At 36.1% G+C, this 17,332-nt stretch overlaps 1 pseudogene; it reads right to left on the reverse strand.

Annotated features, from left to right (window-relative positions):
• The window catches only part of LOC116124441, a 34,585-nt pseudogene that overhangs the window by 4,327 nt on the left and 12,926 nt on the right, over positions 1 to 17,332 (reverse strand).

Raw genomic sequence — 17,332 nt, forward strand, 5'->3', positions numbered from 1 at the left:
GCAACAGAAGATGTATGTATGTATGTATAAGTAACCACTCACCTGTTCAAAGTTAACATCTTCTGCAAATTGTTTTCCTGCACTGTGCACACCAAATATTTGCACCCGTTGTTTTGCATCAGGCAAACCAATGTATAAACGACGGTCAATACGACCAGGGCGGACAAACTCGAGGTCCAATTCATCTGGTCTATTGGTGGCACAAATGAATATCACAGCTTGTCTAAGTGAAAACCGATCAACACCAGTTTTCTCTTTCCTGCATGTGATAGTGTTGAATATGAAAATCAGTTTACACAAGTGAGAAAGCCCCAAAACCAATCACCTGGTACTACCAAAGAAATCGTCATCAATTAGGGTTGACGTATACATTAAAAGAAAACTAAAAATCTGTTCAGACTCTGTTATAATAGATAGAAACTGGAAGCTAACAAAGTGTTAACTTATCAGATAACAAGAAATTTGATTTTCTCATTATCGGAACCAAAACCATCCTTATGGATGCAGGAACAAAATCAGGCGAAGCAAGAACACCACATAATCTAGGACCATCAAATCTAGCACATTTAATGTATTGTCGTTGACCTCAATGATCCTTTAGGTCAAAGCCACCTCATAGACCTCTTCTGGGCATCCATGAAGGTCTAGAACTAGGCTTTAATATCGCCTCTACAGTCACTACCATGAAAGCAAGCACAACTTTCCAACTTAAAGGTGAGAAGCATCAAATTCACATTTACAGGGTTGTCCAAAGGAACATGCATCAATATTTAAATTATATCTATTGTCAAGATGGTAAGATTACTGGCATTCAAACCAGTATAACTGATACACTTACTCCCCATCGAGCTGTGCAATTAGAGCCTCAAATGTGGCCCTTCTTCGAGGATCCTTTCTTGCATGCCTTCCAGCAATAGCATCAATTTCATCTACAAATATAAACGCAGGTGCCTGCACACAATATTCATACAAAACTATGATCACTTATTTGCAGAGTTATCCTAAAACTGCAAAGTATATTTGATATAGGGAACAGTAATCAAAGAATCTAGGGTGAGCTTTCTGGTGGAGCTGACAAATCAAATATCAGCAACCTACAAACAAGAATTGCAGATTCAACATCACTTTTGACTCCATTTACTAACAAGTAGAAATATGATGATCAGAACATGACAATCCGAAAAAAGAGTTTATAATTCCTTAAACTTTTTCTCATCAAAATTTTCCTAATCCAAGTGAGTTATGATAAGAAATTATAGATAAAAGAATTTGGGTTCTTCAACTAATGACTGATGTAAATGCAATAGCTTACAAAAAACCAATTACTCTTTTGGGTTCTTCAACTAATGACTGATGTAAATGCAATAGCTTACAAAAAACCAATTACTCTTTCTCATTTAATCATAGAGAGACTTTACACTACAACTTGCATGTCGCACAGAATAAGCAATCCAATGATTTCCGATGATTGATGTGAGCACAATAACTCTACAAGATTATGATAACTGGTTTACAACCAACACGAACATTTAGTGAGTATCTTATCTACTCTCCAGTGATTTTTCTTTAGAAAACTGAAAATTTGAAAATGCTTACATTTCTCCTCGCTATAGAAAACATCTCATTGATCCTAGCTGCACCACTCTTTTCACTATCTGTGAACTCTGCACCAGAAGCAAAAACAAATGGCAGCCCACTTTCCTTTGCAAGTGTCCGTGCAAAAAGTGTTTTTCCTGTTCCCGGTGGTCCAGACAGAAGAACACCCTGACATAAAAAAATATTAAGTATGATCATATTAGATCTCTTATAAGGGAACACCAAAAGAGTTGCTTTTATCTTTAACAGAAATAGAAAAGATTACCCGAACAAACTGGACACCTCTTCATAATACTCCATGGGGTTCCCCATATACATCAACTCATCAAGCAGATCCCAAACATCACCCCTAATACCACTTCTTTTACATAGATTTGTTTCACCAACCTCCAACTGGCGGATTGAGTACTGATGTAGGAGAATGTGAAGACAATTATTACAGGAAGAGTAAGGAAGTTGGAGAATAGAGCTTACCAGGATGAAATTTTCTGCATAAGCCATATCAAAAAGTTGATTATACTTTTTGTAAAGAAAACGATTAGAGGTGACATGGAGAAGCATACAGCATCCCTTATCAGCCAGAGAATCAGCAGTCAAGCAAACAAGCAATCAAAACTTTTAGAAAATAATGGATCTGCCGCTTCTGAAGGAGATCTACTTCAACTCCAGAACTTGAGATAATCTCAAACAAGAAGGATCAAGGGGAATGTCAACCTACAAAAAAATATAACATCAAGACGATATAAGGAGTATACTTGTGAAACTACTGTAACAAAAATGAGACGTTGAACGTACAACATATTCTAATGGAAAACCTTCTTTCATTGTACATACAATCTTTTCAGGTCCTCTGTAAAAACAACAGCAGCAACCTGTAGAAAGATCATGAAACTGCATAAGGTAAAACCTTTATAAAATGATTTGATGAATCCAATTTTGTTCAAAAATATCAAAACTAAATAATTGAAAACCCAAAATCCATGCAATACAGAGCTGTAGGCATTTACCAACTTAGCTGATGGGGAGAGAAAAGAAAACAAAGGGCAACAAAAAACTTTACCTCGGAGTATCAGCTTGTCAAGAAAAAGTGTAAGGAAGTTTAGGACGATAGGCCACATCTCTTCGCTATCCATAGAGCCCTGGTTCCTGGTCTCTGTCACCTTCTCCACCACACCTTGCGAAGACTTTTTTCAAACTTTCATATCAATTCAACACATATTGGCATTTGAGGAATCTACTTCTTCAGATAACTTTTCCTTTTCCATGATCTCCTTCCATGCACGAAGTTTTTCACGCCAAGTACTTTTATTTGCGAACCTCACCTTCTTGACAAGTATATAACAAGCACACACAAATTAATATTAGGAATCAAGAGTAATGTCTTCTTTTGGAAGGAAGATTTACAAATTGACTGACAATTTTAATATGAGCTTATAAATCATACAGTAATTAAGTGATGTCTGCCTTTGCCGAGGGCACATTTACAATTAACTACAAATCATTCAAATTCTATGTACTGTCTCATCCAACATAAAATTTTTATCTACAAAGCCTTTCTGCATAGTTATCATATTTCAGATTACTTTCAAAACTGCCAGAAAAAAAATCAGAAAGAAGTTTGTTTGAACCATAGTATTTCCAGTGCTAAATTAGCAACCAGAACCATAATACATGCATGAAATAAAAATATAATGAGACCAGAAAAATGATTATAAACTTAATATCAAGACATAGGAAGCATAATTTTTTTACGTACATTCAGGCTGTCAAAAATAAATAACCTGAAATGCCCAAGTCTTCAATTAACTTTTTCTTTCTTCTGCACTCAATCTTTCATGCTGTCAATAACCTTTTTCACTTTTTCCTGTGAAGGCTCTGGGATCAATCCAAGCATCTTCTCAACATAAGATCTATCAGAATTAATGTCCCATCAGGCCCTTCAATATACTTCTTCAATTTTAGACCTTTAGGTGTCTTCCTCCACATACTCTTCTTAAATCTACAACCACAGAACAGAATTTAATTCTCAAAGACTTCAATCGAGTCCCAAAACATGTCTCATCATAACATCAATTGGATGCAACTGCAATTAATGATCACTTACTTTCTGATATTAATAGGGGATGGCTCAGGAATCAATGCCCCATGTAAGCCTCTGTTACCTCTTTTCTTTGACGATCAAGGTAAGGCGCGCGAACAGCGACATATTTCTTTGACAGAAATGATCACAACAAAAAATAGAGAATTAATGCACCAATCCTTTTAGGCTCCCAATTCTTGAACATCCTGCATAGTAAACAACTATAACAATGTTATAAATAGAAGTTAAAAAAAGAAGAAGAAGATCATTCAAAATACTCATTCTTTTTTTCTAATTCTACATTTTCCGCCCACTATCTTAGCAACCAAACGCAAAATCAAGCAAAAGTGTCTCAATCTTAATCAACAAAATTACCAATGTAATCTAATCAAACAAGTAGCAACTAGAAAAATTGAGAAAAAAGTTCATTTTTTCTTTAATTCTACACTTTCCCCGCTCCTTCTTAGCAGCCAAACACAAATTTAGGCAAAAGGGTAGCAATCAAAATCAACAAGATTACCTTCCAACGCTCCCACCTATTCCAATCCACGAACTCAGGCACCAAAACAGTCCTGAACCGAGTGAACTCATCCTCACCCTTCTTCACTCCGTTCTTAACTCGCCCCACCAACTCACCCACCTTCACATTAGCCTCCTCAAAGTCAAACCCGGTTTCCCTCTTGACCGACTGGCCAAAGTTGGACCAGAACCGCTCCGACCCGACCTCAATAGAACGAGCAATACTCGGCCAAGAAAACCCATCTGACCCATTCGGATTTGCAGAGGAATAAACTCTAAAGATGGGATTTTGGCGGGAAATTCTAGGCCTGTGCGTCTGGCGTTTTGGGAAAGGAACCGCTTTTGTGAGTGAATTTGAAGATGAAAGAAGTGGGTTCGGTTTGAAAGGGATTGAAATGTCCATTTTTTTATGAGAACGTCAGAGAATTTTGAGAAAATGTCTCACTGTCTTAGCTGCACAAGCAGCTGCAGTTTTTTTGCGGGGACTGGGGGTTTTGAGAGGTTTATCTGAATCTTAAAATGGGTCGGGTATTTTATGCACATGGGTCAACGTTTGTAACTTTTTTTTTTCTTTTTTACAAACAAATTCAAATTCAAATTATATATATATATATAAATAATCTGAGTTATAAGTTATATGATTATCATTTTAAAGAGGTAAAATTCCTTTATTTTGACACATACATCGATTATCTGATACGTGACTGTATTTTATTAATGATGATATTGATTTTTTACAGTTGGCAAAGATTTTTTAGGATATTTGAATCCTAGGTGGATTCTATAATTGCTACGAGGGGCGGTTGAGGTTACGTAGGGTTAATAAGGTTAATTCATCTTATATTACTTAATTATTATGTTTGATTGTCAAGTAATATAAAATATCGGTAATCTTTAAATACCAATAGTGGTTACTATTGGTAATATTGGAGGTAATCTGATTACTTCTATTTTCTTAGGTATTCTAAGATTACTAGGAGGCGTTTGATTTAGGGAATATTGGATTATTGGAAAGATAGATTACTTTGAAGATTATTGGGAATTTTTAAGAAAATGTGTTTGGTTAATTGGTGGGTATGTTATATTAATATGTTTAGTTGGGAGAAATAAATTGATGAGAATGTTAGTTAAATTACTGAATTGTCCCCTAATTAAATATTATTATTATATTATTTTTTAATATTGATTATTATTTGGATTATTATAACTCCCCTACATTTAAAAACCTAGCAAAAACAACCTCATAATAAAAGTTTGAAAAATCAACAAAGCACCCCCACCAACCCAACCACTACCGGGCGTCAATCGGCAACCTAACGGCGCACGAAAGGCAGGAAATGGTCTCTGTGCGTCGTATGGCCATTTCTAGCCAGAGATCTGGTCGAAAATGGCCAAACGTGATAGACTTGGCTGTCAACGGCCAGATCCGTTGATCTGGTAGTCAACAGCCATCGATCTGGCTGTTGACTACCAAATCTGGCACGATCTGGCCATTTCTGACCAGAAATAGCCATATCGGCCCACGGTGGCCATTTTCGGCCTTTCATGCACCATTCCTACAGCGACGGCGGCTGGCTGCGGCGGTGGTTGCCGGTGACAGGTGGGTAGGGGTGGTGGTATGGGTGAGCTGTAATTTGTTTTGTATTTAAGGGTAATTTTGTCCAAAATGTTAATTAATTGGTGAAATAGTAAAAGTCATATTCATATAAATAAATTCAAAAATAAGGGCATTATTATCCTAAAATTTTATTAATAAGGGATATAATTGTAACAAAAAAAGATAATCCTGGTAATCTTAGAATATCTAAGAAAATGGAGGTAATCAGATTACCTCTAATATTACTAATAGTAACCACTACTGGTATTTGAAGATTACCGGTATCTTATATTACTTGACAACCAAACATAATCAAGTAATATAAGATGACTTAACCCCAGTAATCCTAGATAACCCCCAACCAAACGTCCCCTAGGGTTATCTTTTTTTGTTACAATTATATCCCTTATTAATAAAATTTTAGGACAATAATGCCCTTATTTTTAAATTTATTTACATAAATATAGCTTTTACTATTTCACCCCAATTAATTAATTTTTTTGACAAAATTACCCTTAAATTCAAAATAAATTGCAGCCCACCCAAGCCACCACCCCCACTCACCTACCACCAACAACCACTGCCGCGTCATCGAAACGGCCCACGGAAGGCTGAAAATGGCCGTCGTGCGTCAATATGGCCATTTCCGAGCAGATATCTGGCCAAAAATGGTCATATCTGGCCGTCAAAGGCCAGATCCGTCGATCTGGCCGTCAACGGCCAGATCGATGGTCGTTGAATATCTGGCAAAAAATGGCCATATTTGGTCGTCAAAGGCCAAATCTGTTGATCTGGCCGTCGATGGCCGTTGACTGCCAAATCCATTACGTTTGGCCATACGGCGCACGAAGACCATTTCCTGCCTTCCGTGCGTCGTTAGGTTGCCAGCGGCCTACGGTGGCTGCCGACAGCCGCTGGGTTGGTGGGAGTTCTTTGTTGATTTTTCAAACTTTTATTATGGGTTGTTTTTGCTAAGTTTTTAAATACAGGGGGGTTATATAATCCAAATAATAATAAATATTAAAAAATAATATAATAATAATATTTAATTAAAGGACAATTCAGTAATTTAAATAACATATCCGCCAATTTATTCCTCTCAATCAAACATATTAATATAACATACTCACTAATTAACCAAACATATTTTTCTAAATATTCTCAGTAATCTTCAAGGTAATCTAACTTTTCAGTAATCCAATATTCTCAGTAATCTAACATTCTCAATAATCTAAAATTTTATTAATAAGGGTCCTCAGCTTAAGGATGTCTCGCGGCTTGATAACAATGGCTTGGAGAAATCAAACAGGTCTGCATCGCATATTTAACATTCCGTGTAAACAAAATAAAAGCAGATAATTAAGCGGCTGTAAATTTTCTGCTATGATAAAAGTTAAATATGATACCCTTTGGCAAACAGTCTGGGTCCAAAAATTAAGCAGCAACTTGAAGATGGTCAATTTGTCGATGCCACAAATTCATGGAATGAACTTGAAGAAGTGATTAGTGCTAGCAGCAGCTCCGTGATACTGTATTAAAAAAAAAAAAAAACAGTTTTGTTAATGAAATAAATGACAACTAAATTGTGTTTTTATACAGTGAATTGTTTTGCTTCAGGCTTTTTACAATTTTTACTGGATTCGGGTATGGACCCGATATCACTAACAAATTTTCACACTGAAGTTTGATTTACTGCTAACTTTTGCATTTAGTAATTGCTTATTTGGTTGATTCAGAATGGATAATGGACATATGTAAAACCAAAGGTTTAGCATTTTTTCAAGACAGTAAAAATCTACATATTCGAGTTCTTAAACACTTTAGGCACTTTGAAAGCTATGTGTTAGAGTCATAACCTTCAGAATGCGGTTTGGGTGAGATAAATTGATTGACACTTGATTAAGTCAATCTGTAATAAATTTTAAGAAACGCAGGAAATGTAAAATGCCCCTCGAAGTACAGCAGAACACTTTTGAAGGCATAATGAATTAAGTATTTTGGAACATGGCGACTGCCAAAACCACTGGATTGTGTTCTCTAACATTAGTGAGAATTTAGCTCACATTTTCAGTGCAATTTTTTTGTTTACTTTTGCAAGTTTAGATTATTGTCAATTTTTTCTGGTAACTTAAATTTCTGGTTCCACTTTACCTTCTTCCCCTTTATTTATTTATTTATTTATTTGGTGGTTTGCAAAGGAGATTTTGCTATGACTTTGATGCTGTGACATATCGAGTTCTGGCATACTTTCTTCTGGGTTTAGTCAGGAAATACTCCAAAAAAGTTGAATATCTGTTTGATGCATGCAATGATGTATTGATTAAGATTAATGACTTTGTGGTCGGTGAAAAAAGTAAGTCACAGAAGGGAAAACTGAGTTTACCGTATTATGCTATTACTGTACCAAACAGGCTTGAACTTGATGCTTTTGATATGGAGATTCTTGCAATAAGAAGGTACTTCTTCAGAAAAAATTGCAATAAGAAGGTAATCAAGATACTGCAATAAGAAGGTACTCAAGATACTTGAGTTACTTGAAATCTGCTACTACTCCTGATGGAGATGGTGATCTTGATAGGTTGATGAATGGTGAAATTAAAAAGAAGCTCAAGATTATTCCTGAAAATGTGACGCAAGTCTTCTTCAACCCCTTTTCAAATAAAAAATCGAAGTGAATGGTTTGATATTTTACTCAAGATTTTGTTTATACTTTTGACAGATGAGGAGGGCAATCGGATTACGTATTCACACAGCTTCAAGGTGATTTTATGAGACCCAAGATTAATGAGGTACATTAGAAATTTCAAAAAAACTTAGTATTGGCATATTTTTCATGATTTAATTGACATAAATAACTTAATTTATACTTTGAAGGAATCATTCTGTCTGGAAATGTATGATTCCTTTGTCACCACTCAAATGTGTTTGAAAGCTCAACTATAACTCCTTTCATTTGGTTTAATATTGAAGTCAAACATTCCATACTATCTTCTCATAAATAAAATGCATGGTTGCCAAACACATCCTTATCATTTTGGGTGCATTTGTGATATGGGTTTTTGTTTTATTTTCATAAGATGATTCTAAATTTTACATTAATCATCTTTTATCTTACAAGTGGATGAACTACTTGCAAAAGGGGTGAATGTCACCATATACAATGGGCAAGTAAACCATTTTTATATTTATAATCAAGAGTCCTCAGCATAAACATAAAACCTTAGAAAATGGGTTGCCCATATTCCTGTGGACCACCCAGTTATCAAATCATTTTCATTTTTTTGGTTTAACTGGTATTTTGATTATGACATGATTTTGTGATTAACTGTAGCTTGATGTAATTTGTACAATAAAGAGAACTGAAGCATGGAATTTATTAAATATAACATATTTATCCGTATTCTCTCACTCTATTCAATTTGTTTATTAGATTATTGTGCATATTTAATTGATGTGACTGGTGATTAATGGATCTCATTTGAAGATAGATCTCACAGTTGCTTTGGGATCAGGGTGTGTATAGTGGCGAAGGAATCATCAACTGAATAGTTGTTTAGAAGGTTTTATGCTTCTTCTGGAAAGTGGTAGATGAGTATCAGAAAATTTTTGGTGATTCATGGAAAGATTGTACAGGCAGACAACTCTCAACCATGGCCCTATCTAAATGAAGCTTTGACGTCAAACATCAGTAAGAGAGCATTTGAATGTTTTTGTAGGTTTACCCTTCGATTCCAGATCCAACCAAACCCTCAAGAATGTTCAGGGTTATAATAAAAAGTTGAAAAGAAAAAGAAAAGAGAAGAAAATATCACACTTTGGGCAAAAATACATCCAGTTCCAATAGATAATGTGCGAATGTCTGATGTATTGAATATTTGAGTTTGTTTCTTCAGTTTGTATGTTGTGCCTGCATAAATAAAATTGAATTGTCCTAGAGCGAGTAAATTAGTATAAACAACATTATATTATCGACAAATAACAATACTTGAAATACAATTCTATAAACAAATCTGCGCAAATATATGCCAGCTAAAAGGGAAATGAAGAAAACCCTAAATACATAGTAACCCAATTTTCAAGCAAAGCGGCCGAACCTTTGGTTCAACATTAATTGTCTGGTTCACAAAACATTACAGTTCAATGTTAACCCTAAATAAATAGTAACCCAATTTTCAAGCAAAACGGTAGGACTGTTGGTTCAACATTAATTGTCCGATTTACAAAACAGTACAATTTAATAATACTTAAATTGATTAAATAGGTATACATTCACATGTAATATTTATATGAAAATACTATTATTAATTTCTTTATTATTTATTACTTTAATTATTAATTGAACATTAAATTAAATACTATCACAAATTATTTCTAATTTATTATTTTACTCAATCTTAGGATAGTATTTATATTGTATAATTTTAAAATTATGTTAGTATGTTCTGTAATTTATAACTAACATAATTAGGAGATTCAATAGATCATTTCCGACCTATACAACGTATGTACCTCTATAGTAAATATCAACCAATTGAAACATCCAATTATTTAAACAAATATGGTGTCAAAACCAATTTTATAAGCAACCAGCACAACGCGGGCTTTTTAACTAGTAAATTAATAATTTGGGATAATAAGTGATGAGTTTTTTTACCATAATATATTATTTAAGATGAAAATTTTAATATAATATGCTACATTACTCTTATTAACAATAAACTGAAGAAAAAAAGATAAATTAAATAGAAAATCTTTCCAAATAAAAGTAACAAATTTTAAAGAAGTTTAGATGAATTTTGATAAATATTTAAAACCCCGTAAATTTACATAGATGTAAATTGTCATAAGTTTAATTAAATGCTTTTTGTAGACATAAAAATCTACCTGTACGGAAGGATGGATTGATTCCGTGAGGTTGAGACCACTAGCGATCTATTGTACCTGCACACGTAGAGAAACAAACGTGAAGCGACGAAAAACACCAGGGTGGTGTTTGCCGTAGGCACTTCGACGCTCAAGTCAGCAAAGCTGAAAGAGACTGATTTAGTGAGGGCTAGGGAGTAGAGAGGTTACCAGAAGTCTAGTCGGGGACTGTAACTACGGCTGTAGTGTGAAGTTCTCAAGTGGGAATTCCGGGGTCTGAAGGTGTAATGTAATCTGTCCTGCAAGAGGGTTGACCTTTGTTTAAATAGTGACTGTCTGGTCTCCCAATCCTGGTGGGATTGGGAGTTCTCATAGTAATCCGTTTTCTCCAGGGATATATCCTTTGGCCCCATTATCCTGGCGTGAAAGGGAGTCCGAGTATGACTCTGACAAGGACCTTGGAGGAATTGGGATGGTAGTGGACTACCTTATCAAGGTTCGAGTAGGAATGTGATCCGTAAGTGATCGTGGGCTCTGAATTCGACTATAGGCCCAAGAAGTGTACTAGGATTAGGAGGCCTAGGTTGGTTTGAACTGATTGTACTTCGTACCGAATGGGCCTTATCCTGGGAGTTCTGGCTTGGGCTACATCGGGATTGGGCCTAGGCTTTTCCTTTTTGTCGGACACGTTATCCTATTTGGGCCGAGGACATTTTTTGGCCCTAACACTCTTGTCTTTTTTTTTTTTTTTAATTATTGAAAGAGTTTATAATAACTTGGAAGGGATTTGAAGAAAGTTTATGATAAATTTTTAATTAAGAAAATTAGCATAGAATGAGAAAGTGAATAAAAGAATTTATAATAACATGCTTGGAGATTCACTTCCGATGTGGGATTCATATGCGTTTGACATTTCAAATCAGATTTACCATGATACCATTTATTACAAGTTAGGAGTTTTACAACTAAAATGCTATTAGACGGAGGGATTTCCCCTTTATAAACTCAAGCTCCCTAATAATTTTTTACGTGGGATTTCTAACACTAGGAATTAATTAAATCCTATACACTGCAGGTCTATATATTTAGTTTGTTTAATTCCAAAATCATGAGTTGATGAACACATTGATGTGAAATTGAAGGCGAATAACATTGATGTGATTTTATTCTGCCTACTTGAAGAACTATTTTTAATTATTTTCATTAAGCACATATTTTAATTGCGATTTTTTAAAATAAAAATATTACCTTATTTTAAATTTTAATTAGAAAATAAATATCTTAAATAAAGATTATTCTTTTGTTGTGTGTGATTTTTCCGCCAAGCTCGAGTTATCGTGAGGATATAGCTCGACTGAGAACCAGCTCGGCAACGATGTTTGATCGACCCAGCATAAGTTCGTTGAGTTGTAACTCGACCTAGCATAAGCTAGTCGCAAATAATCCGAGCAATCATTCAATCAATTCCCGGATTATCTCAGATCCCAGATATTGAGGAAAAAATTAGATCAACAACAATTTCTACACAATCCCAGCACCCAATCGCGAGAATATCGGAATTACATTTTAGATCAATTGTAATCCCTTTGTTTTCACTTTTTCCTTCCTACAAATCTTGTATATAAACCCCCCTCAAATTATGAAAAATGGGTTACAAAATTTTCATAGAATTTACTGTTAAGCAAGAGATTTAGTCCACTCTCAACACAGCAGACTTATCACTAACGACTTCAGCATCTGCAACAACCTTATCAGCTCCAACAACTTGATTCCATTTTAAACTCTGCTTCCGTATATCTTGTACTTCATATCTATTGCTTATTTCAAATGTATTCTTATCATTGTAAGTATAACAACCTAAGCTATATAAATAAACTAATACACGGACTAGTTTGTTATTAAGGCTAGAACGCTTTTTCATATCTTATTTCTTTTATGGTATCAGAGCATTCTGCTCACGCACGTCTACACTGATCCTTCAAATTTTTTTTTTTTCACCTCGTCTAAATGGCTGCCTTATCATCTATCAACTTTATTGCCCCAATCTTAGTCAACTTGTTTCGGCTAAGTTGGATGAGACCAACTATCTGATGTGGTTGTCTCAAATTGTTCTGGTTCTCAAAAGTCATGATCTAATGGGCTTCGTGGATGGTTCTCTACCGTGCCCCTCTCATTTTCTCATTGATGATCAAGGGAAACCAACAACTACTCTCAATCCTGAGTATATCCTATGGAATCGGAAGGATCAATTTGTTTTAGGCTGGATTAATGCTACTCTTTCTGATAAAGTGGCAACATATGTGTATGGTCTCAATTCAGCCCGAACTGCTTGGCTTGCCTTGGCCAACAAATTTGCTTCTCTATCTCGATCTCGCATTAACCACTTGAAGCGACTCCTCCAAACGTTGAATCACGGTTCCATGAAGTGTGCAGTTTACCTTGATTCAGCAAAGCAACTAGCAGCACAACTAGGAGCTGTTGGTAAGACCATTGATGATGATGATTTAATTGCTTATATTGTGAGTGGTTTGAATCATTCATATCACCCCTTTGTCACTTCTCTGTCCTTTGCCACTCGAGACAAAAGCTCTCTCTTTTGAAGACTTCCAAGCCGAGTTACTATCTTACAACAGAAAGCCAAAATACCCCACCTGAAACCAATAATTTAGCCCACCTGAAACCAATAATTTAGCCCTGTTTGTTCCCAAACATTCCCAACAACCTTACAACAGAAAGCCAAAATACCCCACAAAATCCCACCCGCAAACCTTCCAACCTCTATACTACTCCAAAAAGCCTATACCTAATACCCAATTTTATCCTTCTCCTCGACCAAACCACCCTCAGCAAACCTTTAATACCCCACGCACCCCTTGCCAAATCTGTGGAAAACCAAACCACCAGGCACTTGACTGTTTTCATCGCATGGACTATGCTTTTCAAGGTCGCCATCCTCCTACTCAATTAGTGGCTATGGTTGCTCACACTGATGCTACTCATGTTGCCGAAGATCCTTGGTTCGCTGACAGTGGGGCTAATCAGCATATTACAACCAATCTTGAGCAGCTGACTCTTGCACAGCTATATACTGGACAAGACCATGTTGCTGTTGGTAATAGACAAGGTTTGAATATCAAAAATACTGGTTCCATTGTTCTCCATACCCCTGCTTCTTCACTTAAACTTAGTCATGTTCTCCATTGCCCTCAAGCTTCTGCTAATTTACTCTCTATTAATCAATTTTGTCTTGACAATAACTGGTTCTTCATTCTAACTGCTTCTCATTATTTTGTCAAGGACAACCGAACGAGGAGTACACTATTGGAAGGACAGAATAGTGGTGGACTTTATCCCATCAATTTGCAGTCGTTAGTTCTCAATAAACCACTTGCAATGGCAACGGTAGTATGAGTCAAAGCATTGGTTCCAGTTTGACATTTTAGATTAGGCCATGCTTCCCATTCAATTGTTATTCAGTTATTAAATAAACATTCTCTGCCTTATGTTGGTTCATTGCATAATACTAAAGTCCGTGAGCCTTGTCAACTTGGTAAAGGCAAGCAACTTCCCTTTTTAAGTTCTCATCGAATAACAAGTTTACCTTTGGAACTTATTCACTCCGATGTTTGGTCTTGCTTAACTCAATCTCTTAGTGGTTGCCGTTATTATGTTCTTTTCATAGATGATTTCTCTCGGTTTACATGGTTTTAGCCTATTCAAAATAAATCTGATGTCTATGCATGTTTTCTCAAATTTAAGGTTCTTATTGAAAATCAGTTATCTTGCAAAATTAAGAACTTCCAAACTGATGGAGGTGGTGAATACATGTCTAAACCATTTCAATCATTTCTTGTAGCCAATGGCATTCATCATCGCATTACATGTCCCCACATTCCTCAACAAAATGGAATTGCTGAGAGAAAACATAGACATATTACTGAAATGGGATTATCCTTACTTGCTCAATCTCATTTACCTCTCACATATTAGGTTGATGCATTCTTAACTGCCATATACCTTATTAATCGTTTGCCTAAATTGGTCCTTAACAATGACACACCTTTCTTCAAATTGTTTGGCATCATTCCTGATTATACATTCCTTTGTGCCTTTGGATGTGCTTGTTATCCGCTTTTGAGGTCATATGCATCTCACAAACTCATGTTTCATACTAAGAAGTGTATATTTCTGGGTTATAGTGCCAATCAATGCGGCTATAGGTGTCTAGATCTAGTTTCTCATAAATTTTTTATCTCTCGTCATGTGGTTTTTGATGAACTTATGTTTCTTGCAAAGGATGGTTTGAAGCCCTCACAACCTTCCACAGTGGCTACATCTCATGGTAATTCCTTCCCTATCTCCTTTCCTTCAAGTTTTAATTCTGATTTATCTCTCTCTACTAATGGATCTGATCTATCTCTTAGCACTCATGCCAATTCATCTACCTCTCATAATTCTCCTAACCGAACCCCTTTATCATCTTCATATGATTTCGTTGCTCCAACATCCAGTTCAAGTCCAAATATTTCTCCATCTCCGCCTCACTCTTTACCCGCACTTGTAATTCCTCTTGCATCTCAAAGATCCCATCCTATGACCACTCTGTCTCAAATAGGCCATCTCAAGCCTCGCACCTTCCCTGAGTATAAGACATTCTACTCCACAAAACATCCTCTTAAGGCTCTCACCAGTATAACAATGCCAATTGAACCTCGTTCTTACAAACAAGCCTCATTGATTCCTGACTGGTGCACGGCTATGCAAGAAGAATATGATGCTCTGATTGCAAACCGTACATGGATACTCTACCCTCGACCTTTGAATCATAATGTTATTGATAACAAATGGGTCTACAAGGTTAAACAAATATCCACTGGTCAGGTTGATAGACTTAAAGCCCGATTAGTGGCTAAAGGTTTTGAACAAGAATGTGGCATAGATTTCACTGAGACATTCAGTCCAGTTATTAAATCGTCCACAATTCGAGTCATTCTTGCTCTTGCTGTTCACTTTGATTGGAAAATACGCCAATTGGATGTTTCTAATGCTTTCTTGCATGGTGTTTTACAAGAGGAAGTCTATATGAAGCAACCTCAAGGCTTTGTTCATCCGGATTTTCCTACCTATGTTTTCAAGCTTGAGAAGCCCTTATATGGACTCAAACAAGCCCCACGAGCTTGGTTCATGCGCCTATCTCGGTCTCTACTTCAGTTTGGATTTACTTCCTCGCCGGTGGACTCTTCATTATTTATTTATCATTAAGGAAACATTCACTTGTTCTTTCTCATCTATGTGGATGATATTCTTGTGACAGGCATGCATCCTTCTCTTATTGCCAAGTTGCAACTGGAATTCAAAATGAAGGATCTTGGTTCATTAAATTATTTTTTTGGCATTCAAACTCATCGAGATTCTATGGGCTTACACCTCCGGCAATCAAAATACGTTGGTGATCTTCTCCATCGCACTAAGATGATTGGTGCCAAACCTTATCCCTCACCATGCTTTTCCGGACTAAAGCTTTCAGCTCATGATGGTGAACCTCTCTCGGCAGCCCAAATTACTGAGTATCGCCAAACTGTTGGTGCTTTACAATATTGCACTTTGACTCGTCCGGATATTGCTTTCTCAGTTAACCAGCTGTGCCAACATATGCACTGTCCAAGATCCACTCATTGGTCTGCTGCTAAGCGGGTTCTCCGCTACCTTAAAGGAACAATTGACAACGGCTTATGGTATCAAAAAGGATCTCTTACTCTTCAAGCCTATTGCGACTCCGATTGGGCTGGTAATCCGGATGATTGCTGTTCAACTACAGGTTATGGTGTATTTCTTGGTTCATGTTTAGTGTCTTGGACTGCTAAGAAACAAACTGTTGTAGCCAGTTCTAGCACTGAAGCGGAGTATCAGGATTTAGCAATCACCACAGCCGAACTCTATTGGGTTAGAATGCTTCTCAAAGAACTCTGTATATCCCTCCCTATCCCTCCCACAATTTGGTGTGACAACATTGGTGCATTAGCTTTAGCCTCTAATCCTGTCTTTCATGCGAGAACCAAGCATATCAAAGTTGACTACCATTTTATCCATGAGAAAGTTCTAAATAAAGATATACACTCCAGTTTATTTGTTCCCAAGATCAGATTGTTGATGTTTTTACAAAAGGATTAAGCACCAGTCGCTTTTGTGAACTTCGGAACAAGCTGCAAGTGTGCCTACCCCCTTTCAGCTTGTAAGGGGATGTTAAGCAAGAGACTTAGTCCACTCTCAACACAGCAGACTTATCGCCACCGGCTTCAACATCTGCAACAACCTTATCAACTCCAACAACTTGATTCCATTTTAAACTTTGCTTTCGTATATCTTGTACTTGATATCTATTGCTTATTTCAAATGTATTCTTGTCATTGTAAGTATAACAACCTGAGCTGTATAAATAAATTAATACATGGACTGGTTTGTTATTGAGGCCAGAACTCTTTTTCATATCTTATTTCTTTTATTTACATTGTAAGCTCTCACCATAAATACAAAACAGTGGTCGTAGGCTTTAGAGTTTACCTCGCCGAACCACTTTAAAAATTCTCATTATATTTTACTTTATTACATCTTGATACCTTCATCACTTATTATCTTTAATCATGCTCACATCCATTCCGGTTTTGAAATGATCAATC

This window comes from Pistacia vera, unplaced genomic scaffold, assembly GCF_008641045.1.
Source record: "Pistacia vera cultivar Batoury unplaced genomic scaffold, PisVer_v2 Contig152, whole genome shotgun sequence".
Lineage (NCBI taxonomy): Eukaryota > Viridiplantae > Streptophyta > Magnoliopsida > Sapindales > Anacardiaceae > Pistacia > Pistacia vera.